This window comes from Solanum verrucosum, unplaced genomic scaffold (genome assembly GCF_900185275.1).
Source record: "Solanum verrucosum unplaced genomic scaffold, falcon-dt-bn FXZP01000143.1, whole genome shotgun sequence".
In the NCBI taxonomy this organism is placed as follows: Eukaryota; Viridiplantae; Streptophyta; class Magnoliopsida; order Solanales; family Solanaceae; genus Solanum; species Solanum verrucosum.
In genome coordinates, this window is record NW_026020238.1 from 184,689 (window position 1) to 212,425 (window position 27,737).

General features: G+C 39.5%; 2 pseudogenes; both read right to left on the minus strand.

Moving 5' to 3' along the window:
* Nucleotides 1-725: 725 nt before the first annotated feature.
* LOC125832789 (uncharacterized) lies at nt 726-9,848 on the minus strand (annotated as a pseudogene).
* Nucleotides 9,849-11,238: 1,390 nt separating this feature from the next.
* LOC125832790 (uncharacterized) lies at nt 11,239-25,748 on the minus strand (annotated as a pseudogene).
* Between the last annotated feature and the right edge of the window lie 1,989 nt (nt 25,749-27,737).

Below are 27,737 nucleotides of genomic sequence, written 5' to 3' on the forward strand. Positions count from 1 at the left end.
TACACACCCAGATGAACATCATACAACAGTGACGCCATATTTTCAAAGCGAAAACTACAGCAGCCAACTCTAGCTCATCACATTACACCTCGATTCGCCTAAACTTGATTATTATTCTCAAATCCATTTTTATGTTCAGATACTCAGTATGTACTCAAGAACCAAATATCATAACTGGGTGATAGTCAACTTCTCTTTCCATTCCTGTAAGTTTTCCTCACAAGATTCAGACCGTTGAAACTTTGCTATTTTTCCGAGTCAACTTGGTCAAATAAAGCCCTTTTCTAATAGATCCCTTTAACTGCTCTTTCAACTCTTTAAACTCTACTGGTTCCATTCTATATGGTAAAGAATAGATAGGACGAGCATCTGGAATGCGGTCTATGCCGAAATCTATTTCTCTCTCAGGAGGAATTCCGGGTAGATCATCAAGAAAAACTTCTGGAAATTCTCTTACTATGGGAACTAACTGAAAAGGAGGTATCTCAACACTAGAGTCATTAACTCGGACTAAGTGATAGATACAACCCATCGAAACTAATTTCTCGCCTAGAGGTATGAAATGAAATGACCCTTAGGCACTTCTAAACTACTACTCCACTCTATGACTGGCTCACTAGGTTGCTATGGTATAACATCAAATTTCATAGCAACATAAGGAATTATCAAAGATAACCTCGCTATAGGCTCTAGCAAAGCATAAGCAGCAAAGTCAAAGACTCGAATCATATCAGTGACAACATTGGGTGAATCTTATTGCTCTTGGAGACTGTTGATTGCGTAGAGGCAGTTTGCTCCTCCGCCAGTAATAGAAGTAGCTCCTGTAGGTACCATCCTGTTTGGGGGAGCAACTATTGAAGTTTGGGCCCTATTGCTCAGATTTCCACTACCTTGCCTGTTCTTTGGACACTATCGCCTGAAATGTCCACTCTGACCACACTTGAAACAACCAATGGAGCCCTCATGACAAATACCTGAGTGGTTCCTACCACACTTGGCGCATGCAGGAGGATTACCACCCCTTGGCACCATACTGCCTTGAAGATATGCAAGTCTAGCCCTGAAACTATAGGAATTTCTATTGTACCCATATTTTTTCTCAGGTGCAAGTGCACTAGCAGATGGTGGAGCAGGTCCCTTCTGTTTCTGTGGGAGGGATGACTGATTGTCATCATTCTTTTGATGCCTGAACTCGTCCCCTACTATCTTATCCCTCTTATTTTTAAACTCTTCTCTATCCTTCAACTTATCCTCCTCAACCTGTTGTAAATGGATCATAAATCTTGCTAGGTCAATATCCCCTATCAACATAGCTGCCTTGCCTTCCTTGCTTGACTGACGAGATAACCCATTAACATATAAACTCATTCTACTCTTTATGTCCGCAACCATCTTTGGAGCATAGCGGGAAAGTTGCGTGAACTTTAGACTGTACTCATGAACACTCATATACCCCGGATTAAGGGTGAGAAACTTTTTTATCTTTGCCTCTCGAAACTCACGAGTAAAGAAACGCCCCATGAGGGCAATCTCAAACACAACCCAACTCACTACTGGCGGATCTTCAGCCTTATTCTTTTTCCATTGGTCGAACAAAATTCTAGCAACACCCTTCAATTGGTATACAACTAGTTCCACCCTCTCCGACTCAGCAACATCCATCACATCAAATACCCTTTTAAGCTTCTCAATGAAGTTCTCCGGAGTCTCACTAATATTTGAACCTGTGAAGCTTGGTGGGTTCATCCTTAAGAGTTCACGGATCCTTGAAGTATCAACCACTTCGTGTCGATTATATCTCTGCCCAACATAATAGGTCGGAACATCACTTAACATCCGGATAGCTTCACGAAAATCAGCATATTTGATCTCTTCTTGGGTTTGCACTTCCAGGGCATTTGGTAACTCTTGTTCCTCTACACTTTTCATAGCTGGATGAACTTTGACTGCTCTTCGTGGAGGAAAAATCCTCTGAAAACACGCGCAAGCACGAATTAGAAAGAAACTTTATAGAGATAAACTCTAACGCACGAGATGAGTGTGAAAGAAGTGACAAATCTTTCTAAATGTTGCAGCCTCCTAATTATAGATGTGGCACGCTTCACAAAGATAACTAGGACCCTACAGACACAACATCATAGAATTCCCAGGACTCTTGAACTCTGTGCTTTGATTCCAAGTTTGTCACGCCCTGAGCCTACACCCTGGGCGATACCGACACTCGGAGACCATTGTTGGCCCCAAGCGAACACTTGGCCTGGCTTTCTTAACTCAGCGAAAACCTAACTCAACAGAATAACTCAATGCAGTGAAAGATCATAAAACAGCCTAAGTGATAAAAACCTGGCCAAAAAGGCAATTCTAGTGTCAAAATAGAATATTTATATATATATGCACATATGAGAGAATCAATACTAACTAACTGACTAACTGTCTATGAAGCCTCTATAATACTGAGATGGATGTTGGGACAGACCCCGCAACATCGTAATAAAACAAAACTAGGAAAAATGAAATAAAAGAATCCTCCGAAATGTAAGGAGGCTCACCACTGACTCTGGAGTGTTCAGCTGGATCAACGGTGTGCTGAATGATGATCCTGGGTACCTGCGTTTGCATAATCATAAGATGCAGGCCAACTGACATCAGTTTATTGAATGTACGAGTATGCGAGCTGGAAAGCTAAGCAACAACATAAACATGAAAGGGATACAAAAGAGAACTTACCTTGGCTCTGTTCAACTCATGAACAACTGAACTCAATATAAAACAATAAGACACATGCAATATATATATAGCTTGTAAAACAATTTAAAACATGACGTCAAAATCATATATATAATATCATAAAAATACCAGGCTCCCTCTCAAAGTCTACTTGTGCGATACATGAATGAAGTCCCATACCCCCATCCATACAAAGCAGAACCCCTCAAGGAACCATGCAATTTCTTCTGTGGGAGTTTCTCTAACCGACAGCCACCACTACATGCCTAAGTAGTGATGCAGCGTCTTGTCCACGCTGCCAGAACTGTCCTATACTTTGCTGTCATATAGAACGCTTTAACTTAGTGGATCCACTAGCTTAACTTTACGTGATCATCTAAAAAGTATGACCCATCAAATCCCATGTTTGGCTACATGGTTCTTATGGAGAGTTGAGTTAATATGAACTCGTGTCCTCAATTCGGTGCTCAAGACTACTCCCAAAATAGCTCATAAGTGTTTTAAACACATATTTATTTGGTTTGAAATAATTGCTCAAACTACCATCTTAAAAGAGGTAATTTCTCTTGAAAACTCTTTCTAAAAAGAACATATCAAAACCATATTTTAATTTGATCATTGATGATTCGGGAAGGCATACTGAATAAACATTGATACTACATCTAGAGACCATACTGTTTAAACATTGATGACATACTCGATTGTCATACTAATCATGTTTTAGAAACTCTTTCGCAAAATTCTTTTTTTCTTAAAATAGATTGTACTCAAACTGCTCAAAACTCATTTGGAAATCTTGGTTTCCTCTCATCTTAAATGTGAAAACATCTATAAACTTTTTTAGGAATACTTAGCTCCATAATAACTTTTGAGAAGTGAACTTGACTCTTTACTCTTGGCTTAACATGAAACTCTATACTCTTTACTTAACTTGAAACTTTATACTCTTAACTTAACTTGAAACTTGAGCCTTAAAAGAAAGTTAAAACGTTCAATAAAGACTCTCGAAAACTTTAAAGACTTGCTTTGACTTACTTCTTAACTTCTAAGCTTGACTCTAACTTCACTTGACTTGGATCCTATCTTCCCTCGAAGTGGATTATGGATTCAAGGTGTATGATCACATGTTTATGGATGAGTTCGAGATGTCTAGAAGTACCTTAGAGTGTTGAAAACAACTATAAAACATAGGTACATTACCAAGGAACTTGTATGAAAAAGTGGGGAATGAATGGGAAGGATTGGTGTCCTTGGAGCTCTGACAGGGGCGGGGCGCCAGCCTTCAGACTTTAGAGGGGCCTACTGAGCGCTCTGCAAGGCGTGCCACCCCAAGGGGTAACTTCTAAATCCATGTTGAGGCGCGCTGGCTGGAGCGACGCCCCGATATTTTCCCCCGAAAATCTGACTTTTCTCCTATGTTTTTCCAACTCTAAACCTTCTTAACTTCAAAGGTTCCATTCCAAAACAATTAGAATCATAAAACCCCTAAATATACGATAGATTCAACTCAAAATCACAACCGGAAATATGCACCAATCCAACAAGAAACTTCAACACACAACCACAACTTCAACAAACACAACCACAAACTTCAACAGACACAACCAATCTTTTGTCTTGTAATTAAAACGAGCTTGGCGTGTGGGGAAATGAATCGATCCAACACTACAATCTCACATACCTTAATAGGGATTACCCCCGATGAAAACCACGACGATCTTGACGAATCCTTGCTTATTCTTCTCTTTTCTCCTCTTCTCACTCTTCTCTCAAGAACCCTAACTCTCACTTTTAAAAAGGAAAACTGATTTAAAACCAGTCTAGACCCTTAATATAACCAAAAGATATGGTTAGGGAAAAGACCAAAATACCCTTACAAATTCGGAATAAAATGCCCTGTGCCAACAACCCAACTTCCAAAGGGCATAACTAACTCATACGAACATGGAATCGAGAAAACTCGGCGGCGTTGGAAATATCACTCCAAGAGCTTTCCAAGCACAACTGGAAATACACCTAAATGATCCGGATCTAGGAGTTATGACACTCTGAAATTGACTAAACACTGATTTTTTTCCATACCTGGCTAAATTTCCAGATTTTTAATTCTTTCCCAAAAATAACTATTTCCAATTCTAAACTTGTTAATAGCTATTTCAAGTTGCCGGATGTTACAACATCTCCCACTTGGGAACATTCGTACTCGAATGAGATTACTCTTACTAAGTTATATTGCCAATCCTCTTTACTATGCGATAGGGTCCCATATATTGGGGACTATGTTTCCCCTTCTTACCAATCCTCATAACTCCCTTCACGGGTGAAACTTTCAAATATACCCAATTATCTTCTTCGAACTCTAACGCCCATCTCCTAACATCAGTGTAGGATTTTTTTTTACGACTCTGTGCCGTTTTCAACCTTTTTTGAATCACTTTCATCTTCTCCATAACTTGATGAACTAACTCTGGACCTATTAACCCTACTTCACAAACTTCAAACCATTCAAAAAGAGATCTACATCTCCACCAACAAAGAGCTTCACAAGGAGCCATTTGGATGCTACAATGATAACTATAGTTGTAAGCGACTCCATGTAAGATAGGTAATCATCACAATTATCATTGAAACCAATCCCACAATCCACCTTGATACCTCAAAACACCATCTCCCCCCTGTTCAAAAGCCATCACTGCTTATGAACATTTTACCTGTATTTCCAGCAAGATAGGGTATGGGTCTTTCTCACCTTTTACTTCTGGCACTAGTGATGGGTCAGGCCTATTCATCATCACTATTCCTCCTTGTGGAATCCATAAGACTAACTCCCAGACGTGCAAGTCGGTGCACATCCCTTGCAAATTGTCTCTGTTCTTCCTCAACATGAGCGGTGCTACCCATAGACAACCTTCATAAAGAATCAGCAACAATATTTGTCTTACCAAGATGATAAAGAAAACCCATGTCATAACCATTGAGTAACTTTAACCACTCTCTCTCTGTCTAAGATTCAGCTCATTCTAAGTGAACAAACCCACATGAACATCATTCAACAGTGACGCCATATTTTAAAAGTGTAAACTACAACAGCCAACTCTAGCTCTTTCCATTACACCCCGATTCGCCTAAACTCGACTATTATTCTCAAATCCATTTTAGGTTCACATACTCAGTATGTACTCAAGAACCAAATATCATAACTGGGCGGTAGTCAACTTCTCTTTCCATTCCTAAAAGTTTTCCTCACAAGATTCAGACCGTTGAAACTTCACTATTTTTCCGAGTCAACTTGGTCAAATAAAGCCCTTTTCTATCAGATCCCTTTAACTGCTCTTTCAACTCTGCTGGTGCCATTCTATATAGTGGAAAAGAGATAGGACGAGTATCTGGAATGAGGTGTATGCCGAAATCTATTTCTCTCTTAGGAGGAATTCTGGGTAGATCATCAGGAAAAACTTCTAGAAATTCTCTTACTATAGGAACTGACTGAAAAGGAGGTATCTCAACACTAGAGTCATTAACTCAGACTAAGTGATAAATACAACCCTTCGAAACTAACTTTCTCGCCTTGAGGTACGAAATGAAACAACCCTTAGGCACTGCTGAACTACAACTCCACTCTATGACTGGCTCACTAGGTTGCTATGGTACAACATCAAAGTTCATAGCAACATAAGGAATTACCAAAGATAACCTCGCTATAGGCTCTAGCAAAGCATAAACAGCAAAGTCAAAGACTCGAATCATACCAATGACAACATTGGGTTAATCTTATTGCTCTTGGAGACTGTTGATTGTGTAGAGGCGGTTTGCTCCTCCGCCAGTACTAGAAGTTGCTCCTGTAGGTACCATCCTATTTGGGGGAGCAACTGTTGAAGCTTGGGCCCTATTGCTCAGATTTCCACTACCTTGCCTGTTCTTTGGATACTCTCGCCTGAAATGTCCACTCTGACCACACTTGAAACAACCAATGGAGCCCTCATGACAAATACCTGAGTGGTTCCTACAACACTTGGCGCATGCAGGAGGCTTACTATCCCTTGGCACCATACTGCCTTGAGAATATGCAAGTCTAGCCCTGAAACTATAGGAATTTCTATTTTACCCATCTTTGTTCTCAGGTGTAAGTGCACTACCAGATGGTAGAGCAGGTCCCTTCTGTTTCTGTGGGATGGATGACTGATTGTCATCATTCTTTTGATGCATGAACTCGTCCCCTATTATCTTAGCACCTCTTATCCTTAAACTGTTCTCTATCCTTCATCTTATCCTCATCAACCTGTTGTAAATGGATCATAAATCTTGCTAGGTCAATATCCCTTATCAGCATAGCTGTCTTGCCTTCCTTGCTTGACGGACGAGATAACCCAGCAACATATAAACTTGTTCTATTCCTCATGTCCGCAACCATCTTTGGAGCATAGCGGGAAAGTTGCGTGAACTTCTAACTGTACTCATGAACACTCATAGACCCCAGATTAAGGGTGAGAAACTCTTTTATCTTTGCCTCTCGAAACTCACGAGAAAAGAAACGCCCCATGAGGGCACTCTCAAACAAAACCTAACTCACTACTGCGCATCCTCAACCCTATTTTTATTCCATTGGTCCAACCAGATTCTAGAAACACCCTTCAATTGGTATACAACTAGTTCCACCCTCTCCGACTCAGCAACATCCATCACATCAAATATCCTTTTAAGCTTCTCAATGAAGTTCTCCGAAGTCTCACTAATACTTGAACATGTGAAGCTTGGTGGGTTCATCCTTAAGAGTTCACGGATCTTTGAAGTATCAACCACTTTGTGTTGATTATCTCTCTGCCCAACATAATGGGTCACAACTTGACTTAACATCGGGATAGCTTCACGAAAATGAGCATATTTGATCTCTTCTTGGGTTGGCACTTCCAGGGTATTTGGTAACTCTTGTTCCTCAACACTCTTCATAGCTGGATGAACTCTGACTGCTCTTCGTGGAGGAAAAATCCTCTGAAAATACGCGCAAGCACGAATTAGAAGGAAACGTTTTAGAGATAAACTCTAATGCACGAGATAAGTGTGAAAAAAGTGAGAAATCTTCCTAAAAGTTGCAGCGTCCTAATTATAGATGTGGCATGCTTTACAATGATAACTAGGACGCTACAGACACGGTTTCATAGACTTCTTAGGAGTCTTGAACTCTGTGCTCTGATACCAAGTTTGTCATGCCCTGAGCCTACACCCTGGGTGGGACCGGCACTCGGAGACTATTGCTGGACCCAAGCGAACCCTTGACCTGGCTTTCTTAACTCAGCGGCAACCTAAATCAAAAGAATAACTTAATGCAGCGAAAGGCCTTAAAATAACCTAACTGATAAAAATCTGGCCAAAAAGGCAATTCGAGTCTCAAAATAGAATATTTATATATATACACATATGAGACAATCAGTACTAACTGACTGACTGACTGTATTACTGTCTATGAAGCCTCTATAATACTGAGATGGATGTTGGGACAGACCGTGCAAAATCCTAATAAAACAAAACTAGGAAAAACGAAATAACAGAGTCCTCCGAAATGTAAGGAGTCTCACCACTGACTCTGGAGTGCTCAACTGGATCAACGGAATACTGAATGATGATCATGGGTACTTGCGTCTGCATCATTATAAGATGCAGGCCAACTGGCATCAGTACATTGAATATACGAGTATGCGAGCTGCAAAGCTAACCAACAACTTAAACTTGATAGGGATACAAAAGAGAAGTTACCTTGGCTCCGTTCAACTCATGAATAATTGAACTCAATATAAAGCAATAAGACACATGCAATATATATAAATCTTGTAAAACAATTTAAAACATGATGTCAAAATCATATTTATAATATCATAAAAATACCATGCTCCCTCTCAAAGTCTACCTGTGCAATGTATGAATGAAGTCCCATACCCCCATCCATACAAAGCAGAACCCCTCGAGGAACCATGCAATTTCTACTGTGGCAGTTTCTCTAACCGACAGCCACCACTACATGCCTAAGTGGTGATACAGCGTCTTGCCCACGTTGCCAGAACTATCCTATACTTTGTCGTCATATAGAACGCTTTAACTTAGTAGATCGACTAGCTTAACTTTACGTGATCATCTAAAAAGTATGACCCATCAAATCCCATGTTTGGCTACATGGTTCTTATGGAGAGTTAAGTTAATATGAACTCGTGTCCCCAATTCGATGCTCAAGACTATTCCCAAAAATACTTTAGCTGATAAGTTTTTTAAACACATCTTTCTTTGGTTTGAAATAATTTCTCAAACTACCCTCTTAAAACAGGTAATTTCTCTTGAAAACTCTTTCTAAAAAGAACATATCAAAACCATATTTTAATATAATCATTGATGATTGGGAAAGGCATACTGCATAAACATTGATAGTATATCTAGAGACTATACTTTTTAAACATTGATGACATACTCGATTGTCATACTAATCATGTTTTAGAAACTCTTTCGCAAAACTCATTTTTTCTTAAAAGAGATAGTACTCAAACTGCTCAAAACACTTTTGGAAACCTCAGTTTACTCTCATCTTAAATGTGAAAACATTTATAAACTTCTTTGGGAATACTTAGTTCCCTAATAACTTTTGAGAAATGAACTTGACTCCTTACTCTTGTCTTAACATGAAACTCTATACTCTTAACTTAACTTGAAACTTGAGTCTTAAAATGAAGATAAAACGTTCAATAAAGATTCTTGAAAAACTTTAAAAACTTGCTTTGACTTACTTTTTAAATTCTAAGCTTGACTATAACTTCACTTGACTTGGATCCTATCTTCCCTCGAATTGGATTATGGATTCAAGGTGTATGATCATATTCTTATTGATGAGTTCGGGATGTCTAGATGTACCTTAGAATGTTGAAAACAACTATAAAACATAGGTACATTACCAAGGAACTTGTATGAAAAATTGGGGAATGAATGGGAAAGATTGGCGTCCTTGGCGCTATGAGAGGCGCAGGGCGCCAGCCTTCAGACTTCAGAGGGGCTTTCTGGGTGCTCTGCAAGGCGTGCCACCCCAAGGGGGAAACTTCAGAACCTCTGTTGGGGAGCACTGGCTGGCGCGACGCCCCGGCCATTTCCCCCGAAAATCCGATTTTTCTCCTTTTTTTTCCAACTCTAAACCTTTTAAATTTCAAAGGTTCCATCCCCAAACATTTAGAATCATAAAACCCCTAAATATACAATAGATTCAACTCGAAATCACTACCGGAAACATGCACCAAACCAACAAGAAACTTCAACAACACAGCCACAACTTCAACAAACACAACCACAAACTTCAACAAACACAACCAATATTTTGTCTCGAAATTAAAACGAGTTTGGCGTGTGGGGGAATGACTCAATCCAACACTATGATCTCACATACCTTAATAGGTAACACCCCCGATGAAAACCACGATGATCTTGACGAATCCTTGATTCTTCTTCTCTTTTCTCTTCCTTTCTCTCTCTTCCCTCAAGAACCCTAACTCTCACTTTTAAAAAGGAAAACCGATTTAAAATCAGTCTAGACCCTTAATATAGCCAAAAGAAATTGTTAGGTAAAAGACTAAAATAACCATACAAATTCGGACTAAACTGCCCTGCGCCAACAACCCAACTTCCAAAGGGCTTAACTCACTCATACGAGCTCCGAATCGAGCAAACCCGGTGGCGTTTGAAAGATCACTCCAAGAGATTTACAAGAATAACTGGAAATACACATAAATCATCCAGAGCTAGGAGTTATGACTGTCTGAAGTTGACCAAAAACTCATTTTTTTCCATACCTGGCTAAATTTCCAGATGTTTAATTATTTCCAAAAAATAACTATTTCCAATTCTAAACTTCTTAATAGCTATTTAAAATTACCGGATGTTACAATAACTCCCCCTTGAGAACATTCGTCCTCAAATGAGATTACTCTTACGAAGCTATATTGTCAATCCTCTTTACTATGCGATAGGGTCCCATATATTGAGGACTAAGTTTCCCCTTCTTACCAATCCTCGTAACTCCCTTCACCGGTGAAACTTTCAAATATACCCAATCATCTACTTCAAACTCTAACGCCCTTCTCTTAACATCAGTGTAGGATTTTTTTTTGACGACTATGTGTCGTTTTCAACCTTTCGTGAATAACTTTCATCTTCTCCATAACTTGATGAACTAACTCTGGACCTATTAACCCTACTTCACAAACTTCAAACCATTCAAAAAGAGATCTACATCTCCACGCACAAAGAGGTTCACAAGGAGCCATTTGGATGCTAGAATGATAACTATAGTTGTAAGCAACTCCATGTAAGATAGGTAATCATCTCAATTATCATTGAAACCAATCCCACAATCCACCTTGATACCTCAAAAAACCATGTCTCTCTTGTTCAAAAGCCGTCACAACTTATGAACATTTTGCCTGTATTTCCAGCAAGATAGGGTGTGGGTCTTTCTCACCTTTTAGTTCTGGCACTAGTGATGGGTCAGACATATTCAACATCACTATTCCTCTTTGTGGAATCCATAAGACTAACTCCAAGGCGTGCAAGTCGGTGCACATCTCTTGCAAATTCTCTCTGTTCTTCCTCAGCATGAGCGGTGCTACCCATAGACAACCTGCTTAAGGAATAAGCAACAACATTTGCCTTACCAGGGTGAAAAAGAAAACTCATGTCATAACCCTTGAGTAACTTTAACCACTCTCTCTATCTGAGATTAAGCTCATTATAAGTGAACACACCAACATCAACATCATACAACAGTGACACCATATCTACAAAGCGAAAACTAGAGCAGCCAACTCTAGCTCTTCCCATTACACCCCGATTCACCTAAACTCAACTATTATTCTCAAATCCATTTTAGGTTCAAATACTCAGAATGTACTCAAGAACCAAATACCATAACTGGGCGGTAGTCAACTTCTCTTTCCATTCCTGAAAGTTTTCCTCACAAACTTCAGACCGTTGAAACTTCACTGTTTTTCTGAGTCAACTTGGTCAAATAAAGCCCTTTTCTAACAGGTCCCTTTAACTACTCTTTCAACTCTTTCAACTCTTCTAGTGCCATTCTATATGGTGGGAAAGAGATAGGACGAGTATCTGGAATGAGGTCTATGACGAAATCTATATCTCTCTCAGGAGGAATTCCGGGTAGAACATCAGGAAAAACTTCTAGAAATTCTCTTACTATAGGAACTGACTGAAAATGAGGTATTTCAACACTAGAGTCATTAACTCGGACTAAGTGATAGATACAAGCCTTCGAAACTAAGTTTCTCGCCTTGAAGTACGAAATGTAATGACCCTTAGGCACTGCGGAACTACATCTCCACTCTATGACTGGCTCACTAGGTTTCTCAAGTATAACATCAAAGTTCATAGCAACATAAGAAATTACAAAAGATAAACTCGCCATGGGTCTAGCAAAGCATAAACAACAAAGTCAATGACTCGAATCATACCATTGACAACATCTGGTGAATCCTTTTGCTCTTCGCGACTATTGATTGCGTAGAGGCGGTTTGCTCCTCCGCTAGTACTAGAAGTAGCTCCTCTTGGTACCATCCTGTCTGGGGGAGCAACTAATGAACCTTAGGCCCTATTGCTCAGATTTCCACTACCTTGCCTATTCTTTGGACACTCTCGCATGAAATGTCCACATTGACCACACTTGAAACAACCAATGGAGCCCTCACGACAAATGCCTGAGTGGTTCCTACCACACTTGGCGCATGCAGGAGGCTTACTATCCCTTGGCAACATACTGCCTTGAGGATATGCAAGTCTAGCCCTGAAACTATAGGAATTTCTATTTTACCCATCTTTGTTCTCAGGTGTAAGTGCACTACCAGATGGTGGAGCAGGTCACTTCTGTTTTTATGGGAGGGTTGACTGATTGTCATCATTCTTTTGATGCCTGAACTCGTCCCCTACTATCTTAGCCCTTTTATCCTTAAACTCTTCTCTATCCTTTAGCTTATCCTCCTCAACCTATTGTAAATGGATCATAAATCTTGCTAGCTGAATATCCCTTATCAGCATAGCTACCTTGCTTTCCTTGGTTGACTGACGAGATAACCCAGCAGCATATAAACTCGTTCTACTCCTCATGTCCGCAACGATCTCCGGAGAATAGCGGTAAAGTTGCGTGAACTTCAGACTGTACTCACGAACACTCATAGACTCTGGATTAAGGGTGAGAAATTCTTTTATCTTTGGCTCTTGCAACTTACGAGGAAAGAAACGCCCCATGAGGGCACTCTCAATCACAACCCAACTAACTATTAGTGCATCCTCAGCCCTATTATTTTTCCATTGGTCGAACCAGATTCTAGCATCACCCTTCAATTGGTATGCAACTAGTTCCACCCTGTCCAACTCAGCAACATGCATCACATCAAGTCCTCCTTTAAGCTTCTCAATGAATTTCTCCGGATTCTCATTAATACTTGAACTTGTGAAGCTTGGTGGGTTCATCCTTAAGAGTTCACGGATCCTTGAAGTATCAACCACTTCGTGTCGATTATCTCTCTGCCCAACATAATAGGTTGCAACTTGACTTAACATCTGGATATCTTCACGAAAATTAGAATATTTGATCTCTTCTTGGGGTTGCACTTCCAGGGCATTTGGTAACTCTTGTTCCTCAACACTCTTCATAGCTGGACGAACTCTAACTGCTCTTCTTGGAGGAAAAATCCTCTGAAAATACGCGCAATCACAAATTAGGAGGAATCTTTTTAGAGATAATCTCTAACGCACGAGATGAGTGTGAAAGAAGTGAGAAATCTTCCAAAATGGTGCAGTCTCCTAATAATAGATGTGGTGCCCTTCACAATGATAACTAGGACTCTACAGACAAGTCTTCATAGACTTCCTAAGCTCTTGAACTCTGTGCTGTGATACCAAGTTTGTCACGCCCTGAGCCTACACCTTGGGCGGGACCGGAACTCGGAGACAATTGGTGGCCCCAAGTGAACCCTTGGCTTGGCTTTATTAACTCAGTGGAAACCTAACTCAACAGAATAACTCAATTCAACGAAAGGTCATAAAACAAAGCTAGGAAAAATGAAATAACAGAGTCCTCCGAAATGTAAGGAGGCTCACCACTGACTCTGGAGTGCTCAACTGGATCAACGACGTGCTGAATGATAATCCTGGGTATCTGCGTCTGCATCATTATAAGATGCAGGCTAACTAGCATCAGTACATTGAATGTTCGAGTATGCGAGCTGCAAAGCCAAGCAACAACTTAAACTTGAAAGGGATATAAAAGAGAACTTACCTTGGCTCTGTTCAACTGATGAATAACTGAACTCAATATAAAGCAATAAGACACATGCAATATATATAAAGCTTGTAAAACAATTTAAAACATGACGTCAAAATCATATTTATAATATCATAAAAATACCTTGCTTCCTCTCAAAGTCTACTTGTACAATGCATGAACGAAGTCTCATACCCCCATCCATACAAAGCAGAACCCCTCGAAGAACCATGCAATTTCAACTGTGGGAGTTTCTCTAACCGACAACCACCACAACATGCCTAAGTAGTGATACAGCGTCTTGCCCACGCTGCCAGAACTCTCCAATACTTTTCCGTCATATAGAATGCTTTAACTTAATGGATCCACTAGCTTAACTTTACGTGATCATCTAAAAGTATGACCCGTCAAATCCCATGTTTGGCTACATGGTTCTTATGGAGAGTTGAGTTAATATGAACTCGTGTCCCCAATTAGGTGCTGAAGACTACTCCCAAAAATACTTTAGCTCATAAGTGTTTTAAACACATCTTTCTTTGGATTGAAATAGTTGCTCAAACTACCCTCTTAAAAGAGGTAATTTCTATTGAAAACTCTTTCTAAAAAGAACATATCAAAACCATATTTTAATATGATCATTGATTACTCGGGAAGTCCTACTGCATAAACATTGATGGTATATCTAGAGACCATGCTGTTTAAACATTGATGACATACTCGATTGTCATACTAATTATGTTTTAGAAACTCTTTCGCAAAACTCATCTTTTCTTAAAAAAGATAGTACTCAAACTGCTCAAAACTCTTTTGGAAATCTCAGTTTCCTCTCATCGTAAATGTGAAAATATTTATAAACTTCTTTGGGAATACTATAACTTTTGAGAAATGAACTTAACTCTTTACTCTTGTCTTAACTTGAAACTCTATACTCTTTACCTAACTTGAAACTCTATACTCTTTACTTAACTTGAAACATGAGGCTTAAAAGAAAGTTAAAATGTTCAATAAAGACTCTTGAAAAACTTTAAAGACTTGCTTTGACTTACTCCTTAACTTCTAAGCTTGACTCTAACTTCACTTGACTTGGATCCTATCTTCCCCAGAATTGGATTATGGATTCAAGGTGTTTGATCACATGTTTATGGGTGAGTTTGGGATGTCTAGATGTACCTCAGAGTGTTGAAAACAACTATAAAATATAGGTACATTACCAAGGAACATGTATGAAAAAGTGGGGAATGAATGGGAAGGATTGGTGTCCTTGGCGCTCTGAGAGGCGTGGGGCGCCATCCTTCAGATTTCAGATTTCAGATTTCAGACTTCAGAGGGGCCTGTTGGGTGCTTTGCAAGGCGTGCTGCCCCAAGGGGGAAACTTCAAAACCCATGTTGGGGAGTGCTGGCTCGTGTGACGCCCCAGCCTTTACCCTCGAAAATCTGACTTTTCTCCTTTGTTTTTCCAACTCTAAACCTTTTTAAATTCAAAGGTTCCAGCCCCAAACACTTAGAATCATAAAAACCCTTAATATACAATAGATTCAACACGAAATCACAATAGAAAATATGCACCAAACCAACAAGAAACTTCAATAACACAACCACAACTTCAACACACACAACCACAAACTTCAACAAACACAACAATTCTTTTTCTCAAAATTAAAACGAGTTTAGCGTGTGGGGGAATCAACCAACCCAACACTATGATATCACATACCTTAATAGGGATCACCCCTGACGAAAACCACGACGATCTTGACGAATCCTTGCTTCTTCTTTTCTTTTCTCCTCTTCTCTCTTCTCTCAAGAACCCTAACTCTCACTTTTAAAAAGTAAAACTGATTTAAAATCAGTCTAGACCCTTAATATAATCAAAAGAAATGGTTAGGGAAAAGACCAAAATACCCTTACAAATTCGGACTAAACTGCCCTATTCCAATAGCCCATCTTCCAAAGGGCTTAACTCAATCATACGAACTTGGAATCGAGCAAACTCGGAGGCGTTTGAAAGATCACTCCAAGAGATTTCCAAAAATAACTAGAAATACGCTTAACTCATCTGGATCTAGGAGTTATGACTGTCTGAAGTTGACCAAAAGGTCATTGTTTTTCCATACTTAGCTAAATTTCCAGATTTTTAATTTTTTCCCGAAAATAACTACTTCCAATTCTAAGCTTCTTAATAGCTATTTCAAATTGCCGGATGTTACATGGTGCATGCACAACATATTGAAGAGGAAAACCTCAAGGAAAAGTTTAGGGAGGCAAAGAGAGCTAAGATTGGTGATGGTAATTTTTCTCATGCTAGGTCAGATGGACATGGTCGTCCTATGTTTCAACAAAGGTTTTCCGGTCAAGGTTCCTCTAATGCTCTTCGAACGTTCAAAAAGATAGGGTGTCTAACCCTAAGCTTCAAGGGAGTGATGGTGGTGGATTTTCATTGCCTAGGTCTACTTGTACTAAGTGTGGGAGGAAGCACGAGGGTAAGTGTCCAGCCGAAACAGATGGTTGCTTTGATTGTGGTAAGAGTGGTGACAAGATAAGTGATTGCCCAATCCCATGGCTAAATGAAGAGAGGGAAAGCAAGCGACTCCTAGTGGTTCGGGTTCCAATGCTCCCAAGCAAAACCGCTTCTATGCACTTCAAACTCGTGGTGAGCAAGAGGGTTCTCCCGATATGGTTACTGGTATATTGAAAGTTTTCCAAATTGATGTTTATGCTTTACTTGATCCAGGTGCTACCTTGTCTTTTGTGAAGCCATATGTGGCTATGAAGTTTGATGTTCTTCCAGAAGTGTTGTTAGAACATTTTTCTGTCTCTACTCCTATTTGGGGATTCTATTGTGCAAAAGAGGGTCTATAGAAGATTTCTCGTTTACTTGTCCCATAGAGTTAATCTTGTTGACTTAGTAGAGCTTTACATGCTAGAGTTTTTATGTTATCCTTGGTATGGATTAACTGCACTCTTGTTATGCTTTCATAGATTGTAGAGCTCGTGTGCTCCGATTTCAGTTCCTAAATAAGCCTATCCTAGAATGCAAGGGGGGAAATTCTATGCCTAAGGGCCAGTTTGTCTCTTGTCTTAAAGCTAGAAAGATGATTTTTAAGAGTTGCATTTACCATCTTGTTAGGGTAAGGGATATAAATTCTAAAACCCTTACTCTTGAGTCGTTCCCTATTGTTAATGATTTAATGGAAGTGTTCTTAGAGGATCTACCCGGTATTCCTCCCGAGCGGGAAATAGTGTAACGACTCGGAAAATGATAGGTTAAGCAAGAGCCTATGACTTTGTGTTGACTTTATAATGAGGTTCTATGAGGGGTTTTTATGTAATTTCATTTTAATTGTGTTACATCCGACAATTTAAAATGAATATGAAGTAGCTTGAAATTGGAAGTAGTCACTTTTGGAAAAAGTTCAGAACCTGGAAATTTGGTTAAGTGTGGGAAATCAGTGAGTTTTTGGCCAACTTTGAGCAGTCATAACTCCTAGCTCAGGATGATCCAGGAGTAGTTCCATTTATGTTTGGAAAGCCCTTGGAACGATCTTTCCAACGCCACCGAGTTTGCTCGATTCCGAGTTCGTATGAGCGAGTTATTCCCTTTGCAAGTTGGGCAGTGAGCAAGGAGTCCGTCCAGAAATTTAAGGGCATTTTGGTCTTTTCACAAATCTTTTCTTTTGAGGTTATATTATTGTGTTAGGCTGATTGTGGATCATTTTTGTTCCATTTTAAAAGAGTAAGAGTTAGGGTTCTTGAGTGAAGAAGAGAAGAAGAGGGGAAGAAGAAGAAGAAGAAGTTGGAGCTAGGAGTGAAGATTTTGAGTTCCTTCTTCTTCAATTCTCGTGGGTTTTCAACTTAGAGGTATGGGGATTCTTTATCCTTGATTATCTTCCTTTCAAGGAGCTCAATTCAAATGATTCAAAGTTCTTCCAAAAACACAAAAATCCTAATTTCGATTCTAAGCATGGGTTCTTGCATTAAATGATTTTTTTTGATGATTTATGTTATTAATGGTGTCTATTGATGGTTTTAAGAAAGAAATTTCCATGAACCCATGTCTTGGCAAGTTTCCTAAAGTTGGCTTATGAAGTGGGTTTATTATTTATGATTGAATGATGATGGAAGTATGCTTGGATTGAGTTGAATAGTTGACTTCTATTATTATCTATGCTTATCTATTGTGAATTGTTAGAGAGTTGAGGAATGGTGATTGTGGCTTGGGAAAAAGGGTAAGTGGACCTAACTTCATTGTTAAGGTAGAATTGATATAGAATTGTGATAGATTGATGTGTGATCCACTTATGGTGGAGGTGTTTACTTATTGAATGTATTGTGTTTATGGCCTTGGAGGCATTATATGAGGAATTGAAGTATTGACATGATATCATATATGTGAATGGGATGTGAAGGACTTGAATGAGAATCAAATGAAGTAAAGGCAATCATGTTGTGAATATAAAGGTGTTCATGTGATCTCAAGGTGATCTTGTTTAAAGTGTTATTGTATTGTGATTGAAAGTGTGTCCTCTATTATTGTTCATATGTGATGATGATGGAATGTGAAGGATCTTTATAATGTGATGTGTGTCTTGACTTGGTAGACTTAGGTGCCTCTTCTTGATACATTAGAAGCTTTGTTGAATATGAATCGATAGGATATGGCATTCCTTTCGGATGTAAGTGACGAAACCTGTTTTTGAGCTGGATAGTGTTTGGTATTTTAGGCATATCTCTTTCTCTAGAACTTAGTTTGCAGTGAATAAATATGATTTGGAAAGATAACTCGTATACCTACAACTTTTAAGTTTATGTAAAATTCTAATTTAACTGTTATGGATACGAAATATGGGACGCAACATAGGGCAAGTTCTGCCTAGATTCCGAGAATTGAAATCCTGCATGACCAGCGGCTAGTGTCTTGACTATATCTTTTTGTACAAAATATATTTTGCGGTGATCCTTGTTTGTTTGCAACCCTAAGAGATGTATCTACATCTTTCATGAAGGTTATAAAGTCTAGTTCTGCCATTTTCCTTTTCAAATCTAAGATGCAACATGAGGTACTAGGCTGGCCAGATTCCCTGTTTTGGGAGCATAGTTGTATTTGTACATGCTAGGCTTACTTATGATGATGATCCTATTTTACGTCAACATTACTGAGCTAATAGAAGTTAAATAAGTTATGTAATTGTATTTCTAAGGTTGATATACTCGTGAACAAGTTGAGGTATGTGGGTTTGATTGTGGAAACCTTCCTTTCCACAAGTCCAACCATTTATCCTCTATTTCTACTTCAAGTTTATGGGTCCTTATGATTATTTATGAATTCTTGAATTATGGAATTACTACTACACATCCTATTATGGTCTATTTTGCATATTATCATGAAATGGAATTATTATGTGATGTTTATGGTTTTCATGCTTCCATGATCAAATTATGAAGGTTGATATATATGTATGTTTTTGGTGGGCTGATTTATATGGATTTTGGAATTGGTTGCCTAGTACGGGGGTAGTAGGCCCGTATAACCATATCGAGGGGTTGGTACCTTGGTTGCCTAGTACGGGGGGTAGTAGGCCCGTATAACCATATCGAGGGGTTGGTACCTTGGTTGCCTAGTACGGGGGGTAGTAGGCCCGTATAACCATATCGAGGGGTTTGTACCTTGGTCCCTAGCTCGGGGGGTGGTAGGCCCGGGTAACCACATTGAGGGGTTTGTACCTCTTTCGCCTCTCCAAGGGGGTGGTAGGCCTTGGAAATACTATATTCATGGTCACTCACCACACATGTACTACGCCCCACTAAATATGATTTATTTTATGTAAGCATCATTATACATATCATCTCATTAATATGCTATCTATCGGGTATGATTATGCACGTTGCCTATAAAATCCTTATCTAAGGTAATCTTGGGGAACACTTAAGTGTGCTTGAAGAGGATTGTGTGGGCGGTCACTTCTTGTCTCACTCAAGTGTGTCTTAAGGTTATATTAGGTAGAGATCCTATGGTAATAAAATGACATGTGTCCTTCTAAAGTTAAGCATGGGTTGTGTATGGATTTATGTTAAGTATATGTATGGTTGGCTATGGTCTTATATGTTAATGTTGACTTGTATTATGTCTCTTATACTTGTAACGGAAAGGTTTTATCAAAGGATATGAAAGCATTCATTTCTTGTAAATGTCCGTTGTGCATATTTTCTTGCATGGTCTCCATACTTAGTACTTAATTGTGCTAACCCCTTTCTTTCGCCTTTTGACTAAAGTGTAGGGATTTGGAGATGGTGATATGTCATGGCTACTTGTTAGGTTTTTAAGAGTTGAAGATGAAGACTTGGTGAGTCCTCATAGATTCGAGGGCAATAACCAACATGTTCCTTTTTTTATGTCTCTCTAGTATTTGCTTAAGGTTTGAGTGGGCTTAGTCCCAATGTTGTATTCAGGTATTAGATGGTTTTGAGACATATTGTATAAAGTCTAGAAAGTCTTCCGCTTGCTATTTATTGAAAGTATCTTCGTGTGTGAAGAAAGTTTTAATTCCTTATGGTTTTGGTGTCTATGCGATGAATGAATGCTAAGAGGCTTGTATTAGACCTCTTCGAGGTCGAGTACGCCGGTTACGACTAGGGGGTGCTCCCGGGTCGTGACAAATAGACTCCGGTATTGACTTTCTCCCAGAAACGCAACCTATTTATATTCCTCATTACCATATGGCTCCTATAGAACTTAAGAAGTTGAATCAGAAACTAATAGAATTTTTGGATAAGTGTTTTATCCGACCAAGTATCTCTCCATGGGGTTCTCTAGTTTTGTTTGTTAGAAAGAATCATGGTTCCCTTCGTATGTGTATTGACTATCGTTAGTTGAATAAGGTGAACATTAAGAATAAGTATCCTCTTCCAAGGATAGATCATTTGTTTGATCATCTTAAAAGGGCAAGCTACTTCAGTACGATTGATTTGAGGTAGGGTTATCACCAATTATGGGTGGGAGGAGATGATATTCCAAAGATGACTTTTCGAAGTCGGTATAGTCTTTATGAGTATTTGGTAATGTTATTTGGGTTGACTAATGCTCCGACATCGTTTATAGATTTGATGAATAAAGTGTTTAGACAATACCTTGATATATTTGCTATTGTGTTCATTGACAACGTATTGATTTAATCAAGGAGTGAGAATGAGCGTATTGATCATTTAAGGATCGTGTTGCAAATTCATAAGGACCAACAACTCTTTGCAAAGTTTAGCAAATGTGAATTTTTGTTAAAGTCTGTAGCTTTTGTTGGTCATATTGTTTCAAGTAAGGTTATTGAGGTGGATCCTAAGAAGACCGGATGCGGTCAAAAGTTGGCCTAGACTTCTAACCCCTACGGACATTAGAAGTTTCTTCGGTTTGGACGGTTACTATAGAAGGTTTTTTGAGGGGTTTTCTTCTATTGCCTCTCCATTGACGGATTTGATTCAAAATAAGGCTAAGTTCATATGGTCCGAAGCTTGTGAGTAGAGTTTCCAAGAATTGAAGGATAGACTTACCTCCGCTCCAGTGATGACCCTATCGGAAGATACAAATGGTTTTGTGGTGTATTTTGATGCCTTTAGAATTGGGTTGGGATGTATGTTTATTAAAAATGTGAAAGTTATTGCCTATGCCTCAAGGAAACTTAAGATCCATGAGAAGAATTATCCTACCATGACCTTGAATTAGATGTGGCTGTATTTGCTTTAAAAATTTGAAGGCATTAGTTGTATGGAGTTCATGTGGATGTCTTCACCGATCACAAGAGTTTGCAATATGTGTTTAACCAAAAGGATTTGAATCTTCACACAAAAAAGTGGTTCGAGTTATTGAAAGATTATGACATGAGTGTTCTTTATCACCCTGGTAAAGCTAATGTGGTAGCGGATGCTCTTAGTCGGTTGTCTATGGGTAGTGTTGCTCATATAGAGGAATAAAAGAATGAGTTGGTTCACAATGTTCATTGATTGGCTGGACTAGGTGTTCAACTTGTGGATTTCACCAAGGGTGGTGTTATGGTTCATAATGGTTCCGAATAATCTTTTGTTTTGGATGGACAAGCAAGGTCTTGATCCAATATTGGTTGAGTTGAAGGAGGCGGTGTTTAAAAAGTCGGTTAAGGATTTCTCCCAAGGGGGGGATGGTGTGCTTAGATATCAAGGTTGTTTATGTGTTCCTAGGGTTGATGAGTTGATCAGGGAACGAATCTTGTCGAAAGCAGATAGTTCTTGGTATTCTATTCACCCATGAGCTACCAAGATGTACCGTGATTTGCGGGAGATATATTGGTGGAATGGGATGCAGAAGGATATTGCGACAATTGTGGCTAAGTGTCCTAATTGTCAACAAGTGAAGGTTAAGCATCAGAAACTGGGAGGTTTATCCCAAGGCATTGATATTCCTTCTTGGAAGTGGGAAGATATGAATATGAACTTCATAGTAGGGTTGCCACGTACTCGGGGACAACATGACTCGATTTGGCTAATAGTGGATCAGTGATGAACGCTCAACCACACCTCATCCAATACTAGGTGTGGTCGATTTTTATCTAGTATAAAACCAATAAAGAGTTGGGGTCGAACCCATCGGGAGAGGTACAAGTTTGAATTCAGTTACGAAGTTGTAAATGCAATCTAATTGGTGGTAGGAGTAAAAATTATCGAAAATATTGATTTAAATTGAAAGGTGTGACAACAAATGTTAGGTGGGGGGATTGGTTTGTCAATTAACAACCGAAACAAATACAAAAATAGGGGTTTCAACAAGATTAAGAGGAATGCTCGGGATGTGATCGATTATAAGCTAATTACGCTATATGGGTAATTGAAATTTAACAATAATTTTTTGAATCATTGTGGGTAGGCTAGGCTATAAGTGCAATAGTTTTCTCTCAAACAACTATTATGGTTCAGGGGAGTTCTCTCTAACCTCAACAAGCTTAACAAGATAAATATCCCACAACTTTAATGTATCCACTCTCTCGAGCTAGATAGGTAGAATTGAGTTTAGGATTCACACTCTCGAGTTGGACCCATATCAACCCAATACGTACATACATTAATCAATAGCTCTGGTTCAATAACCTCTCTCTCAAACAAGCTAAGAACTGTAAGCTAGAATTGCATTTGCAACAACAATCCATATATTAACACGCAACTAATGATTAAACCCACATTAAAACAACAATTACAACATTATACAACAATACCCATAAGAGAATTAGACAAATAAATACATGATCACACCCCAAGAATTGTGATTTTAGCCACACATCATAAAAAGAGAGAAATGATTACCAACTCGATTAGCCATCAGTTGGGCAACAGTCTCGAAGCCTTTACAATGCTCCAAATTGATTAAGTTCAAAACCCCACTTCCAAATCCTCAAAGTTAAGCTTGGAAATCCTCAAAGTCTACAATGGAAACTCAAAAACTAAAAGAAAACTCTAACTTTCAAACTTGGGGGATCAGAACTCCCAGTCTGTGCACTTATAATTTCAATTTATAGTTGTCCAATTTTTGGCCTGAAACGCCATTGGGAGAAATAAGTCACGGCTCATCGAACAGGTCGGCGATTTGCGCTTTGCTACCTTCCATCGCCAATATGCATTGGCCATCAGTCCTCCAGGTTCTGCAGCTTTGGGCGATCAAGGTTGCCATCGCGGAATGATTCAGCGATTAGCCGATGCCCATTCCTGTCACCTAGTTGGTTCTTCCCAACTTATGGCAAGCTAAAGAACCACTCGGCGGTTCGCCGAGTGGTCTTGGCCATCACCAAGATCAATTTTCTTCTCTTCTTCAGATTGTTAGTTCCTTTTTACCCAGTAGCGTCCTTGCCTTGCTCCTTAACCTCATAGCTCGAAATCAACACTTCAACATCAGTTTAGAGCATAAAATAGGCATTTGAGGACACTTATACTATCAAGACAAATACCTAAATGAGTGGAAATCTCAGACACATCAACACCCAACTTAAACATTTTCTTGTCCTCATGTAAAACTAAAGAGCAATCATTTCAACAAGGATGTCTACAAATAGTGCTGCTTAAGACTCAACATAAATGTACACAAAAAGGGTCAAACGACACATACAATGATCAATTGTGCACTCAAAGTGTCAAATTGTGACTCACCATTACCAAGTGTAGTCAAGCTAACAATGCTTGCTTCAGATGCAAGTTCAAGCTCAACAAAGGTATTCAAATGCCCTCACAACAAAGATGATTCCATATTTACAAAAAATTCCTCAACAATTTAAAGTCCCGGAATCACATAGAACTCTCTCACTCACAAAGATGAACATATGCATGACTCCACCCATAGGCTTTCCCTTATTTTCCAATCAACATTCGATTCAGCTCACTCATGATCACAAAGGTCTTTTAATGCTTTTAAAGGTGTTGAGTGTAAAGTTAGGGTCATTTAGGCTTAGTGACTTCTACCTTCATGAATTATGGCCTGAAAATCACTTTTTCTTCTTCTCTTTCACATTCAAACATGATCATAATTCACCCCATTAATCAACCAAACATGAATCACCGGACACCCTATTTCATTTACTATTTTCACACACTTTGTATCACAACTTCTTCTCCTTTTCACTCTTGTTTTTACATGGAGGGGTTGCATCGTTTTCATAACAATTCATCAAAGGGGAAATATTTCACATTTCTTGACTTTCCTTCTTTTTCACCACACTCCCAACTTAGGCTTTTGGCCTAAGTTGTCTATTCAAACGAACCAATAATTTATGAAGGTTATGGGTGATTGGCTAAAGAGGTCAAAATTTTACAAGTTTCTTCCAAGAAAAGGATAGGCTCAAAAGGTGCTAAGAAAGATTCACACATCTCACAAGGTTGGACACAAAGAGGTATATTGTCAAGTTGGTTCACTCTTAAAATTCTTGCCTAAGTTCATTTCAATTTCTTGCTTCACTAAATCAATTGGAACAACAGGGTAAATTATAAAGTCATAAGCACAATGTTCAAGGTAACCTCAGCGAACAAGGCATTGATACAATTATCTAACAAGACTCCATACTTTTTAGCTACCGTGCAATGTGAATCACAAGAGACTCATTCGATAACCGGCTAGTCACAACGAGATGCTAAAAGTTCACATATTGTCTATGTAAGTTTGCATCGTCGTAACCGCACATTCATTTTGTTCAATTAAGAGCACTATTTGAGTCATTGGTATTGACCACAACCGACACTCAAATTTGCACAAGAACAACCACAAATACACACAAAAGAAGTGGCAAAAATTTAAAACTTGGTTCAAAACAATGGGCTACACTTTATCAAAAACCACAATTCCACAACCAAGATATATATAAAACAATAAGTTCCAATATTCACAAAAACACAATCAAAATCAACCCAATATTCACAAAACATCCCAAAAGACGTAGGTACTGAAATACCTCACCCCCACCAACAAAATACACAGTTGTACTCAAATGCAACTAAAACCAAAACAATTTAAAAAATAAACAGAAAATGAGGCAAAGAAAATCATCCTGCCAGGCTAGGCATGGGGTGAAGCCTGCATATGCGTAGCTCCCTCTGCCTTGCCATCCGTTCCTGGTATTTCAACATCATTGGCTCCACTGGAGCCCAGCATGGAAGTGTCTCGAAGCGATGATTGTCTAGAAGCCTCAAACATAGCACCCTCTAAGTAAGCTAGATCCTCATACATTGTCTCCTCATGAACACCTAACTGCTCCTCATCTGTCTAAGCCTTAAACTCCGCAATAGTATCAACAGCTCTAGTCTCATCTCCATTAGTAATCGGAGGCACATCAGAACAAGCTGGAATATTTGCACTTGGCATGTCGGGAATCTTCACCATCCCAAAAATTATAGACAAATCAGTGGACTTCAGTTGGTCAACATCGTTCCTCAACACAATAATATCGGCCTTCAGGGCCGTGACAACATATTTGGCACCCTGGTCTTCTCACACTCCTCTACCCTCACAATAAGTGCATCTAACGCCAACTTGTGGCTCTCAATCTAGACACCATACTCCTTCATCTCAACCCTAATGGGGGCTGAGGCAGCAATAATAGCTCTCTCTATCATCCCATAAATAGTGGCCTCTACCCAGGAGGCACGTACATCGGTAGATTAGGCCACATGGCCCATTTTGTAAAGTATTGTCAGGGTGATATGAGGTTGGGAGACAGAAGCAATATGAGAATATCTAAGGGGACGGGGTACAAGAAAATGCACCAGTCGCATAAAAAATAAAAGGTCCTAAAGTACCTGATGGCCCACTAACCTGAGGGTGCCTGATTGCATTGTCGGCAACGTGTCAACAACAACCTACAAAGAAGTATCCATCGGTGTTGTCCTCCTATGATCAGCCTCATCCCATAAGTACTCGGTATCAACACATCGGAAATCAATAGAAGAGGTGGGTGTTACCTCCACAACCGTCTTCTCATCTCTAGGAACACGAGCCCATCTGCACAACTCGATGATCAGCACTGAGAATATGAGTGAGATATGTCACAACTTTGACCTCATGGATACCTCCTAGTAAATAAATAACCCCAAATTCATTTTCTGGCGAGAAATTAGGGACCCTAGACAAGCTACCTTCAGGTGTCTGAGGATGGACTCGTTCTGGGATGGCATGATAGTGTTATTGATGAACTCGAACCAGTATATGGCAGCAACATTCATGGCCTTCTTCTCTATGGGAGCACCTGCCTTTATCCACCTCGGGGTGAATTCGGAGATCAGGGGAGCCAACTTTACCTTGAGGTCCTCCAAGGTCTTCTTCTAGACCAAGTCAATGTACATGTGCATGATGTCCAATGAGCACCCATGACAACATTAATATCAAATCAGTGACATCTAAGTTTCCTACCACGAACCATCACGATGTCAACCATCCTGAACATGCTGGTCTATTTTTTTCCCTTAGGGACCAGCGCACCACAGGCCGAATAAAACACCCAAACACAATTGGGAATGTAGGGGCCTCGGGGTTTGGTTAAAATTTCAAGCTTGTAGAACTTGATAGTGTTCCACAACTCCGGATATTTGTCTACCACATTTTCGGTAGACAATAAGTTTTCTTCAAGAATGGTCCACAAACCCTTGGCCTTTAGTCAGTTGAGTGACCAAGGAGGAGGACCCTGGACAAGAGGTGTCTGCACTAGTGTCTGTGCTGGAGGAGGCACTAGAGCTGAAGCTAAAGGAGTAGGAGGAGTTGGAGGCACCGGGATCCTACATAGATCATTCATCTCTTTGGAGCGTAGCTTCGCTCTCTGGTCCTGTAATAACTGGTCATCCTATAACTCAGAGATGGAAGCCTTGGAATCATTCTTTGAATTACGCTCACTGACGAAGGTAGTGAGATGTGTCTTGTAGACCCCCTCACTGTCTAAGTTGGCCTCCTCCGTTGTCACAACCACGGGTCTGTTGCCCTTACCTTTACCTCCCTTTGTAGGTAGTTTAGTTACCTTTTCCCAGGACGTAGTTGCATCCTCATTAATGTTGATTCCACGTGCCCGCTTCTGGGGTGGTATATCTCTACTTGCTACCTTGGGTCTAGCGATGCTTGTAAAACCAAGTGAAAAAAATTCGAAAAAGTTTAGAAAAATCTCAGAGAAAGAATTGTACGAGCACTAGCCGAACCGATTAGCGAGTTGTCGAACCACTTTGGCGAGCTAGG